Source organism: Gorilla gorilla, chromosome 14 (assembly GCF_029281585.2).
Source record: "Gorilla gorilla gorilla isolate KB3781 chromosome 14, NHGRI_mGorGor1-v2.1_pri, whole genome shotgun sequence".
Classification (NCBI taxonomy): Eukaryota; Metazoa; Chordata; class Mammalia; order Primates; family Hominidae; genus Gorilla; species Gorilla gorilla.
The window spans coordinates 123315797-123323188 of record NC_073238.2 but is presented as its reverse complement, the minus strand read 5'-3'; the positions used below and the strand labels follow the sequence as shown (position 1 = coordinate 123323188).

Here is a 7392-nt window from a genome sequence, read left to right as displayed (position 1 = left end):
TCTTTTCTTCTCTACACTCAGCCATGTTATACTCAAAGTCAGGACCTTTTCCAAATTTGCTAGAAAAAGAATCAAGAGCCAAATAAAAGCCTATTTAACTTCTTTTTATTTGAAACTTCAAAGTAGGTCATTTACACAGTGAAAAGGACAAGGAAGAAAAGAGAGAAAACAGTTAACATAAAAATGAAGGCTCAACAACAGTAAAACCCTATTTCAAATACTTTTTTTTTCTAAAGCACATTGTCCACTATTGTTAGGGAAAATAAGTCATGAAATTGATTTTTGTTATGTTTCCTTCCAATCATTATGAAAAGCCATTGACTGTAAGCTAAAAATGGAAAAGAAAGAAGAAAAGAACCAAAGCCTGGCACTCAAAATGAAAGGATGGAGACATTAACCATTTATGAGCCTGACTTTTTTTTTTATTTTAAAGAGCAAGTGAATTAATATTTTGTGTTGAACTCAATTTTCAACTAGATTTTCAAAGAAACACTGAATGCTCCTCTTTTATGTTTAGGAAAAACTTGTGTTTTTAACAACTAACTCCATTTCTGGGAGAGTGAAGCTCTTACACATCTTACAAATTATTTTCTTGGCTACAGCAAACAAGCTCACCCCTGGGGCACCTCCTGATGCCCCGGAGACAGGGCTTCTCAGACTGCAGGACAGACTCCTGGGACTCACCTGGTGATCTTTTTCGAATGCAGGTAAGAGTCAGGAGAGCAGGTGAGGGACCTGGGACTTCTTCTAAGGATGCAAGGCTGGGGACCACAAGGGCCTACAGAGCTGCAGGAAATTTCAGCAGCCCATCCATGACCTACTCCCAGAAACTCAGTTCAGTCTGTGTGTCACAAGGACTGAACTTCTTTGGCTTTTGTATATTCAACAAAGGATGATCATGCACTGTATTAATTTCCTAGGACTGCCATGACCAAGTAGCACAAACATGGTGGCTTACAACAGCAGAAATATATTCTCTCATAGTACTGGAGGCTGCATCTCTGAAATCAAGGGGGTGAGGTTCTGCTCCTTCTGAAGGCTGTAAGGAAAAATTCTTCCTCTCCTCTTCCAGTTTCTGGATTGCCAGTGGTGGCCAGCAATCTTTGGTGGTCTACGACTTGTGGATGCATCACTCCGATCTCCACCTCCGTCTTCACAAGGCCTTCTCTCTTTTGTGTCTTCTGTACCCTTGTGTCTTCGCATGGTGTTTTCTGTGTGTGTCTGTGTCCAAACTCCCCTCCTCTCATAAGAACATCAGTCATTGGCTCAGGGCCCACCCTACTCCAGTATGACTTGATCTTAACTAGATTACATCTGCAAAGACCTGTTTCCAAATAAGGTCACATTTGCAGGTCTCATTGATTACAGGTTCAACATATCCTTCTGGGGGACACAGTTCAACACAAAATATGCACAGCAAAGTCTGGGATCCACTGAGACAGTAGTTCTTCATACTGACTATTCTTTAGAATCACCAGAGGAAGTCAAAATTATATCAATACTCGGCTACAATCAATGAAACCTGATTCTAGGGTTAAACTCAGGCATTACTACTCTTTAAAACTTCCCAAATAATTATACTGCATACCAAGGTTTGAGAACCACTGCATAAGACTCAGATTTTACAGACCTTGGTGAATATGTGTAGTATTTCCAAATGGAATGTCTGCTTTCTTAGTATGCAAATATACTGGTAATTTAATCTATGCTGGAGATATGCTGTTTAGAAAACAGGATTTTGATAATGGTTTTCAAGAAAACAAAAGTTTCTTCTCATTGAGGTGATTATAAAAAATTTGATTTTTTAAAAAAGCAGTATAATATGGATTATGAAATATTTATTCCTATATATATCACTGCACACATTTAGAAATAAAGGCAAAGGGTTAAAGAGGAAAGTACATATGAAAGAATTAAACTGAGGAAATTTGAGCCAGGAAAGTTAATCAGAATAAATTAATGACATCTTAACACCTTTCTTAAGACTTGCCCATGGTGATATATGTGTAATTTTGCTCCGAAGGAACTAGAAAATCGAACTGTTTTTGAACTATTCTTGCTGATTGCCACCAATTTTCCAGACACACAATTCCAGGAAACATTTGCTAATGGTCTCTAAATTTTCAAATAGATTGATGCCACTACTTGCTTGAGAGAGAGAGAGAGAGAGAGACAGACAGACAGCGAGAGGGAGAGAGAGAAGACAATAATGTTCAATATATATATGGTCATACCCGGAGCCCTAAACAAGACTTTCGAAAAGGTAAAATAAGTAATATTGGGGCATCAGATGTCATTTTCTTTTTTGGATTGAAGACAGTTCTGCACTGGTATTTGCTTTGTTGTGACAGTGATTACTGACTAAACAGTAATAACAATTTCATGAAACAATTAATTTCACTGTGTTTATTACAAGGTGGTGTAAAGTAGGGAGCGAAATAAATACTGGTATTTTATAATCCAGGGGAAAGGAAAACACATTAATGAAAACATCAAGGGCTATACTGGGAAATGTAGCACAATAAAATACGAGAAGTTAAATTGTAAAATGAAAATATACCAAAACACGGCAACCAGGTAAATAATGATAATTAGATCATAAAATCTGTTCGGTAGGAAAAGGTAAGGATAAAGAAGTCAACATGTGGTTTATGTAAAACTAAGACATAATTTATCATCCAAACCAGGGCCCTTGAGAAAAAATAAGTTGGTATTAAAAATTATTCCAGCACAGTAAGTGTAAGCAGAGACTGTTCCCAGCCACTATGAATGTAGTCCACCTCACCACTGCTCTCAGCTCACCTTTGCCTGTGCCATTGCTTTAGTCCTTGAAATACCATTCTAATGTCTTTTCCACGATCAAACAGGAAGGAGTACTCATTTATTCAACACTGATTCCAATGTGTTGTACACACAGTCCACAAATACTCAATTATTATCAAGAGTAAAAACAGGCTAAACTATACAGCAGTAAAAATCAGCCCCCAGATCTCGGTGGCTGAAAACAAAGTATATTTATCTCTCAGGTTACCTGCCCATCGTGGTTAGGCAGGGGTCTCTGTTCAGCCTAGCCTTGAACTTTGGCAATCATGGAACCCGAGGAAAATGAAAGGATGTCCAAGGCCTCTCGCCAACAGTGTGTGTCACACCTTGGCAATGACACATAACACATTCTTTCATATCCAATTCACCATAACTAATCACACAGTACTACTCAACCATGAAAAGACTCCCAAATGCAATCCTACCTAAGTTCTGAAAGCGGTAAGTGGAAATATTTGCAAGTATAATGAATGTTTCCCATAAAAATAACTTCATAACTCAATGTCTTCTGGAACCTGGCTCTTAATAAATACCTTCCTTGGTATTTTTCCTTTTCTATTTTGAGGAGGGGAAGTATATTAAAAACTGTTTCTAAATCTGCTCTTGGTTTCAAAGATGCTGCAGAGGAAACCATGTTTTACATATGCCCCACTTTCCATACTACCCTCTCTACCTAGCGCTGAGCCAGTAATGATGCAGGTCCTTGGCACAGGTGACCAGTACAGCCTAGGAAATAGCCACATTTGTCAAAGTACAAATAAGGGAAACTTCCCTTTCCCACATAGGCAGCATTGATTGTGACATACAGATATAGTTTCTTTCAAGACACAGAAATACCAGTAGATTGCATTTAATACTCTGACAAATAGAGGGCACACACAAAATTCAATATATTGGATGATCTCTACAACATTAACTGAATATGTGTTTATAATAATAAAAAACTCGGAAAAAATATTGTAAAGGGTGTTATTCCTAAGAAATGGTATTAGAGTGCATTTTTAAAAACATATTTCCTTATTTAGATATTTTCTTTGTTTTCCAGATGCTCTGCAGTAAACTTGCATTACATTTGCAAACAGAAAAAAATATTATTTTGGAGAAAAGGATCTAAGTGCTTCATGTAATGGCTATATTCAGATATATTTGTCTTTTCTGAGAAGGTAACTTATGACCCAGATGATAGCTTCTGCTCACCGATGTATTCTAACTTTAGGTTGCTCTTAGAACGCCACTTGATTGTATGGCTATAATAAGCTGGTGTTTAAAAGTAGAGTTTGATGCCTTGGGTGGTCATTCCCCTTCTTGAGGATAATCTTCCTGTGAAAAATGTTGGTTATATATGTATAATGTTGTGTGGTGGAAAAATATTACATATGAATTTTTCTTCTCAGTGGTGCCAAAAATTAGCAAATGCTAACTTCATCCTATACTCTTTCATAAAATATACCTTGTCAATCTCAATCAAAATCATATTCCTAATTTATAGAATATCAAAATTTGTTGCTAAAACTTGCTGTTGAATTCAAAACATGAATAGCATTTCTGACATAACATTGTTTGGTAGTTTAAAGTGGTGAAATATCATATGGCCCCTGGTGATGAAACTAGCTCAATTGTCTGATAGAACTGATGTTTATGGTTCATTTGAAATAAACATAGAAATTGACATTCCTAGCCTTAAAACTTGAAAAACTTACAGTTGTCTTATCTGAATTCCTTTCTCAGAAAGCCAGCAGTCCACCCAGATAATATCAAGAAGCTGAAACCCACCAAATCACTGCATCTGGACAATGAGATGCCAGACTCCTCACCGTCATGGTCATAATTGCTTAACTGACCACTTGCTTCCTGTTGACCAACTCCTCTTCCTTACTGCTCCCTAATTCCTGTTTTCCCACACAAGGTTACATTTCTTCCCTGCTATATAAACCCCTAATTTCAGTCAGTCAGGGAGATGGATTTGAGACTTATCTCCCATCTCCTCAGCTGCAGCACCCAATAAAGCCTTTGTCCTTAGCAACACTTGCTGTCTCAGTGATTGGCTTTCTGTGCAGCAAGCTGCAGAATCTAGAGTGAACCGCTGGTGTTTTTGGTAACAAAGAAAACTCCTGCCTTCAAATTCCCTGGGGATCTCATTGGAAAGATAGGAAAATAGGCGCTTTTCAGAATATTGTGGAACAATAATGCAATCACAGGGTATAAAGGGTCCTTATAGAAATTGAAAGTAACTCCAGACTGAGGGGTTAAGGACAGACAAGGTGGAGAAGAAGCTGTTGTCTGCTCTGAGATTCAGCATAAGAATCCCAACACTTGTTAAATCATAATAACCAGTATCTCTTACCTGAATTTGGTAGTTGCTTTACTCCACCATCTTCTAAACTACCTGACCCATTTTTCACCTACATGACATTTGATGCTTAAAAGGATTACCTTGAATGGACAAATACAGCCCCTTAAGAGTGACCACTTTGCATCTGCCCTGCAGTGACCTGCCTTCATCTCCAGGGAAGGAGTTGAGATTCAGTTAGCAGCAATAAAAATCTCTAGATGCTGTTTTTCTTTGGATACACTACTTAGCATATCTGAACCTCAGCCTACCAAATGGACCTTCAGTAGTACCCAGCCCATTATAAATATTTTTTTAAATTTAATATAGTATAAAGATGAGGGAAGGTTCTGAAGAAAAATATTTTTTAAAAAAATAGTCAAATAAGGATATTTCATACATAAAGGTGATTTCTCCATATTCAGTGTAAACTTATCATTTATAAACATTATTTGTTAATATTAATTCAGCTAAAATCTGTGTATTTTTCTTGTATTCATTTATTTTAAGTTAGTATGTTTTTCTAATGATCTCTTCTTTTTTAATCTGGGATACATGTGTGTATGTGTGTGTGTTATGTGTAAATTACGTGAATGTATACAATGTATGCATCTCATAAATATAATATCATTTAAAATTATTAATGCTAATTGAATGCCTACTCTGTGTCAAGATCTATTCTAAAAACATTTATATGGTAACTTATTGAAACTTCTAGTAATTCATCCATCTTAGTTTCCAGATCAAATCTTGGGGAGGTTAAAATATTTTGCTAAAGATTGAACGTTGTAATAAATAGCAAACGAGTTATTTCTCCATCCTTCAATTTCTTATAACTTTGGAAAACCATTATTTATATTTTTATCTACATATAAATTGAGGACTAAGCTCTGATTTTTTATCTTGCCCAAATTCCTACCGAAGGGGTCTAGGGAGTCATGTCCTATAAACCACAAATTCTCATCAGATGGGTTTTATTTGACCCTATATATTGTGACTTACTTTTCAATCTGACTCTGGCATGACATTATGAAACAAGGAAAAAATACCCCAAAATATATTCCCTTGCCATATCTTGAAATTGCCCTGCAAAGTCTCTTGTGGGAAAAATCCACATTCTATAGAGAATCCCCTTTTCCCTTTGTTTTCCTTCCTTTCTTTCCAGATCCAGGAGATAATCAACTAAGAGCCAGGCACCCATTTAAGTCTGATAAGAAACAATTTACAACCTGCTCTCTCTGAGGTCTGCTGCGAGCTCCCTCTGCACAATAAAACTTGGTCTCCACAATCCTTTATCTTCACCCTGAGCATTCCTTTCTATGGATCCCAGATCTTTAGACAAACTCAATCAATGTCAACCAGAAAATGTTTAAATTTACCTGTAGCCTAGAAGCCGCCTCTTTGAGTTGTCTCGCCTTTCTGAACCAAACTAATGTATTTCTTAAATGTATTTGATTGATGTCTCATGCCTTGCTAAAACACATAAGAACAAGCTGTACCCCAGCCACCTTGGGTGCATGTTCTCAGGACCTCCTGAGGGCTGTGTCACGGGCCATGGTCACTCATATTTGGCTCAGAATAAATCTCTCAAAATATTTTACAGAGTTTGACTCTTTCATCAACAAAATCTAAGAGTTAATAAATATAATGAATGATAGTACTTAGAATATCTTCCCAATGATTCACTATTACTCTCAGTTAACTGCAAAAGAAAATAAGATCTTGCTCATAACTAAATTATACTTTTGTTATGGGCCTAAAAAGAGGAAAGCCATTAAATTTCTAACTTTGTCTTAATCATATTGATAAATTATACTTCTATTGGGCCAACTCTAAGATCAGATTTCAATTTATAATTATTCTGTAAAAATACAATTTTAAAGGTATTAAATCTAATTATGTGTAATGGTAATAATTGTTGCACATCAAAATATTTGGTCCAAAGTTGCTCTAACAGACATGTACCTGATTTTATAAACCAGGCACAGAAAAACAGATATCTCATGTTCTCACTCATATGTGGGAGCTAAAAAAGTGTAACCCGTGGAGGTAGAGAGTAGAATGTTGGATCCTGGAAGCTGACAGGGGTGCAAGGGAAGGGGATAAACAGAGGCTGGTTACTCTGCACAAAGATGGAAAGAATGAGTTCTGGTGTTCTACAGCACAGTAGGGTAACTATAGTTAATAAAAAATTGTATATTTCAAAATAATTATAAGAAAGATTTGGAAGTTTCCCAACA

The 7392-nt window shown here is 36.5% G+C and overlaps 1 long non-coding RNA gene across 1 annotated transcript; it reads left to right on the top strand.

The window, feature by feature from the left end:
• Window positions 1-601: 601 nt before the first annotated feature.
• Window positions 602-4753, top strand: LOC109029275 (uncharacterized). Its single transcript, XR_008670706.2, has 4 exons — window positions 602-707; window positions 2132-2263; window positions 3869-3986; window positions 4552-4753. It is a non-coding gene; the product is annotated as an uncharacterized lncRNA (long non-coding RNA).
• Window positions 4754-7392: the final 2639 nt, after the last annotated feature.